The 5887-nt window shown below is 31.1% G+C and overlaps 1 long non-coding RNA gene across 5 annotated transcripts; it reads left to right on the top strand.

Annotated features, from left to right (window-relative positions):
- The first annotated feature begins 1737 nt into the window (after nucleotides 1-1737).
- Nucleotides 1738-4606, top strand: LOC111392584. Of its 5 annotated transcripts, none has more exons than XR_002702287.1 (3): nucleotides 1738-2182; nucleotides 3108-3788; nucleotides 3863-4606. It is a non-coding gene; the product is annotated as an uncharacterized LOC111392584 (long non-coding RNA). The 5 variants fall into 5 exon arrangements; XR_002702288.1 differs by having other exon boundaries at nucleotides 1740-3788; nucleotides 3863-4161; nucleotides 4336-4606; XR_002702286.1 differs by having other exon boundaries at nucleotides 1785-3788; nucleotides 3863-3928; nucleotides 4112-4606.
- Nucleotides 4607-5887: the final 1281 nt, after the last annotated feature.

The raw sequence follows: 5887 nt of genomic DNA, 5'->3' as shown, positions 1-5887 counted from the left end.
ATGTACTTACTGTTTATAAAGCATATATGGGAAACAATAAACCCCTATATAGATTGGTGTGTATAGAGTGAATCTTATCCTTCAAAAATGCTCAGCTTGAATAACCTTAGATACTTTGATATTGATGCATTGGAATTATGTGGAATAGCATTCCAAAATACCTGGTGATTAACTAGAATACTGAGTATATAGTCATTGCATATTTGTTGATTCGCTAGGAGAACTAAATAGTTGGAAGAATTGACAAACTCTCAATTTTTTTATTTAATAAAAAAATTAAAAAAACAAGTTATAAAATGTTTTAATAGGAAAAAGCGAAGTATGAGGAAAACCTAAACATGCAACGTATATAATTTCCCTTTAGTAACTTAATTAGCAAAAAGTAATAGAAACAAAATATAAAACTAAGAAAACAATTTAATAAGTAGTTGAAGTCTATTTACATTGTTCTTCAGTCATTCAGTATTTGATTTTTTGTTTTGTTCTGCAATTCCAATAATCATGTATGGCAATGTGGAAAAAATGAATCCAATATTTTAATTTTAAACCCTAGCTTTTATGTGCTTAGGGTCCTGTAGTTGTTCAATATTGGAACGTTAAGAAATACACAAAAATACAAATTTTCTTTTGTTGAGTTCCGACACACAGCAACAACAAGATAAACTCAACACACGGCAACAACAAGATACAATCCATCTAATAAAAATCATGAGGATCCTGCAAACTACATCTTTTTAAGTTGGCTTCAGAAGCATTTTGAATGTTTTTTCTTTGTCCTCATATTTGTAAATACCCGCGTTACTTGGCACAACCGCAGGGTTAACTTTAGCAACAGTCCTCTATGTTTCATATCCATTACGACAGTCAGAGAACCTCTTTATCTCACCCACCCCATACAAAAGGGGAATTTCATTGATTAGTGATAGAGAGAAATTATTATCCTTTGATCTCTCATACTGTAGAGATGTCTAGCGTTCGCATCCTAGAGGATTGCAAAGAAATTTGTGACGGATAAGATGCATTTCGAATAGAAGTTAATATCTCAGAAATAGTGTTTATACCCATGGAGAACTAAAATTATGATTTCTCCAAATTTGATATGCTCATGACCTCAAAACGGACAATAAATTCGAATTAAAGGCTTAGGCTTAGGCTTAGGGTTAGGCACAGGCTCGGATGGTTACACTATTGGCATGGTTCCATCTTTAAATAAGAAAAGATAAGCATGCTGCAATATATCATGTTGAACGAATGCAATATGTCCTATGGAATAATGCTCTAAGTATAGATTTTGTATAGAAATACAGTTGTCTTCTTGTAATTGATTGTTGCTAATTTTTTGCAACAGCAAATCACAGAAAGATAATTCTATGAAAAAAATCTGTACTTGAAGAGTTTTCTTTATTTTTGCACCCTCCATTTCACATTGAAACGCCCGTGAGTGTAGATGTACTATAGATACTTGTTTCTTAGAAAAGAAATCTGGGTGTGCACTGTAGCTAATCTCGACGTGTACTGTAGCTGCTTTATTCGTGTGTGAGAACAAAAACCTAGGTGTGTACTTTAGCTAATTTTTTTGTGGTAAGAAAAGTAACAAATCATGAAATTTGCTTCCTATTTGGTTCATATGTGGACCCTATTTATTGATTTGTCAGCAGGTGGAATTTACTTCTGTGATAGTATATTAGCGTATTAATTTTTTAACTGCCATATCAATCTTAACATTATTTGGTATTGAGAATAACGTGAAGCTATAAGGTGAAGGATAATTGTGGCAAACTAATTATTAAAGGGAGGTATAATGGTCTTCTCGAAAGTACCATTGTATGATAAACTTACCGTAGCACCGTAATGATCCTCTTCAATTTTTTTTTCTTCTACATTCTTCATTACTTCCGCTTCCGCTTTACAGAAACAAATTTAAAAGCTTTATTGTCCTCTTCTATTCATTATTTTCAACATTATTCCCTTTCTCTCTTGGCCTCTACTCACCACCATCAAGGAAACCTAGCCGCACAATTCCTTTAATCTATGGAATAATCAATTCATAATTATCGATAGATTTTAGATTCCATAATTTGTATACTTCAGTTTCTTCAAGCCCCAGGACTCTAGAGGAGATCATTGAAGATTATAGTGCTCGTCGTCGTGGAATTATTCGTGCTTTAACTTACGATACTCTGTATAGTTTATACATACATTCAAGAACATGGAAAATTATTTTTTTGTAAATATATAACTTAATTTGCAATGTTGTTTCCTTTTTGGGTTTTACATATGTGGATGAATTTTACCGTTTCTGTGATTCATGAGGTTTACTTCAATTTTTTTAACTTCATGTTTAATTTTTTTTCCCCCTTTTTTATTTATGTGAATTTGTTGTTTTGAGTACGATAATTTTTTGTAAATATGTAACTTAGTTTGGAATCTTGTTCTCGTTTTTGGTTTTTGTAGATGTCGTTGAATTTTACCGTCTCTATAATCTAGGAAATTTATTTTATATTTTTAGCTGCTGAATTTTTTTCCATTTTTATATATGTGAATTTCTTGTTTCATGTACATCAACATTGACCTTTTAGTTCGATAGTTATTGTTAAGAGATAATGAAAATTATTAATATTGGGAATTTTTGTTTCATTATGAGTTTTTTTTTTTCCAATTGAAATTTAAAGGTTAATTGTGCTGCCTTTGTTAATATTGAAAGTTAATTATAGAAATTTTATAGCTTTAACAATAGATTCCTTTAAGGATTAAGCAATTGTTGATGTCCTTTTTTTTTTCAATACATTGAAAAGAATTGCACAGAAATCTTTTCTTTTTTATTTTTCCATGAAACAAGTATTTTCTGTTGGGAATGTATACTACGGAAATTGATTTACCTATGACAGAACAATGTAACTATTATTTTTACTCTTTACTTGAGGTTGGACAAGAGTTTTCTGTTTTTCTTTCTTAATGCTAAATTTGATTATGTCAGTTAGTTTCTTAAGCAGTGGAATACGAATATTAATTTTAACCATTGGTTTATCTTCTTGTTATCATGCCTCTAGTCAAAGTTGTTGGAAAGTTTCATAATTGGCTTGTGATTAACAATTTTATTTTTGTAGTTTTATTATTTTGTGCAAATCGGATTTGAAGCTGCATTGTTTGATCAGAAAACAACGTTTACATCATACTAAGGTTGATTGTTCTAGAGTCTATTTTATTTGTGAAGATTTTTTTATTTATGTTATGAAGTTAAATTTATTTGGAATCAATAAAAGTTAAGGGGTTCAAATTTTGAACGATTTGCTGCAGGAGTTTTGTGATTAAGGTATTTTGCATTTATTTTGAGATGCAAAATATGGTTTGAGAAGTGACCAAATCTGCCAGTTTTTTGGCATATTTTGTTGCTGTACTGTTGAAAAATCAAGACATGTTTCTCATCAAATATTTGAATATTGTTCACAATATGGCTTTTTGGTCCTAATTCATTTAGTAGGTTATTATCCAGTGTCACCAATAGAGTAGTCTTATTTGCTGGTGTAAATTTTGTTGTTACACTTTAATTTAATCTTTTCCCTATTACATGATTATGTTTTACTGAAGTTTGTACCTTTTCATCATGTGGAAGCATTTTGTATCTCCGTTAGCAGTGTAATGGGTACTTACCATTTTCGGTATGTAAAAATCGACTTTTCAACTTTTCAGTGAAGAAGAAGCAAGAATGAAAACCAGTTCGGTATCTACATGGTATTACTTTACATTTTGAGCACTTTTGGGAGAAAATTTGTCTTACAAGTTGAAAGGTAATAGTTTTTTTCATGCATGATCATTAGGAGCTCCTGAGATTTAATTTGATCAATTACAACTTACGGTGTAGTATTGCCCGGAGTTAGATGAGCGCTTCCTGATTTCTACTTGAATGTCAAGAAGAAGGATTATGTAGGTATGTACCTTCATTCCATGTTTGCTTGTATTTGTCCTTGGTTTTTACTTCATTATTGTACTTTTGAAAAAATTTGTTGCTTTCTTAATCACAATACATGTAGGATGATTACTACTGCTTCTATTTTGCACTGAAAATTTCCTTTATGTCTGATATATCTTAAAACCATCAATTTTTTTCAAGATTTCAGTCCCGTTGGTTGTTTCTTTTCGAAGGGAAAGGAGGATTTTGGAGTAAGCTTTTTCATTCATTTTGCACAATCTGTTGAATCTATTAATTTTAGTTTGGGTATTGTTCTAGGTTCAATATCACATTCCTCATCGACTTTATCGCATATCTTTTCTGGTTTTACTTTATTGATTTTCTTTAATTAAGTTTTCCTCAAAAGGGGTTTGTCATTTCTGTAGGGCCGTTGATTTCTGAAATAATAAAGAAGTGGATGATAGAGGAAGAGGTGGTGGTGGATGGTATTGTGGCTGTGAAGTGAATTTCACACAAGGTCTTAATCGAGGGAACACTTGCCATTCTACCTCTGTTATATTCCATTTTCCTGAACTTTCCATCTTTCGATATATGAGCAGAAATTGTAACAATAGGGATGCTATGTATGACAATAAAATTTCCATCCGTAACATACTAACGTTACCTTCAAAATAACCCAAGTACTTATTAAAAGCACCTGTACATAATCTGGGTGATGTTGTTCTCATGTGCTGAAAGATATACCACATAGCAATTCCAACACCTGTAACTATAATGCCAAAGAAAAGATAGTTCTAACTTTTTAATAAGAACTCTTTAGTTTGCATGTGGAAATTATTTAAATACATCTGATCCATACCTTTCAAATAATGGAAGGATTCTTCCACCAATCTCATTATGTGCACTTCAGTTTTCCATTATATTTTGCAAATGAAGCAACTGATTAGTTATATCGAAACTCCCTCTGCATTTGAAAAATTCTTGGGCCATGTTCCTTCAGATTCCTTTGTTTCGACTGAGACACTCACAAGAAGAACATCATTTTCTTCAATTCTCCATCAAATGTAGCATTAATAATTAAATTGCTTTTAGATTCATCCCCTTCTCACCCCCCAATAAAAGATTATCTCTTACCATATTCATGTCAATGTAAATTATTTTCCTTGAACAACAAGTAAATAAAATAAGTATTCTTCCCTTTGCTAGATCGAGACAAAAGTACGTTTAGTACAATTTGAATACTCCCAAATCCTAGCTTGGAGAAATTCAGCAATGCCTAGGGATGAAATAGTTGGAAATGATTATCTATTTCAATGCCTAGGGATGAAATAGTGTCGTTTTCTCCAGCTAGTATATTAATGCTTTCTCTATCTATTGAATTGGCCAAGTTGTATTAGAAGTACTTACAAGGTTAGGTTATGCACCATGAACATACTGTGCGCACTGTTCGCACATATTCATGTACTTGTATGCATGTTATTATTCACGGAATTTACATTTTTACAGAAATTGTCACGCAAGTATGTACATACAAATGAAAGCTTGTTAAACAACCAATTAAAATTCTTGATTATCATTGTGCAATTTATGATATTTTGAAAATTGATGTGATTAAAAACTAGCCTCCCGAACATGCTAGGGAGGCAGTACAATGTTTTCAGAATAAATTTTAGAAAATTTAAGTATTAGTATAACATACATTTTAGTATATCTAGAACAAGTGTACATGTTGTATTTATAGACTTTTAGTCGGCTAGCATCTTAAAGAGATTAACACATTTCTTACTTGTAGAATTGCTTAATAATAATATATGAGTTATTTCCAAATTATTTAGTTAATATATTTTATAACAAGCAAGAAATGTTTTTTGAACTTGGCCAAGCTAGCACTAAGAAACAATCTGTTTAGACAGAAATTTAATACTCAGTATACATTAAATTAATTAAAAGAGAATAGATTGACCAAGTTCAATTTTT

Source organism: Olea europaea, unplaced genomic scaffold (assembly GCF_002742605.1).
Source record: "Olea europaea var. sylvestris unplaced genomic scaffold, O_europaea_v1 scaffold941, whole genome shotgun sequence".
NCBI classification, from domain to species: domain Eukaryota; kingdom Viridiplantae; phylum Streptophyta; class Magnoliopsida; order Lamiales; family Oleaceae; genus Olea; species Olea europaea.
Note: the sequence above shows the minus strand (reverse complement) of the source record. Positions and strands in the feature narration are given on the sequence as shown.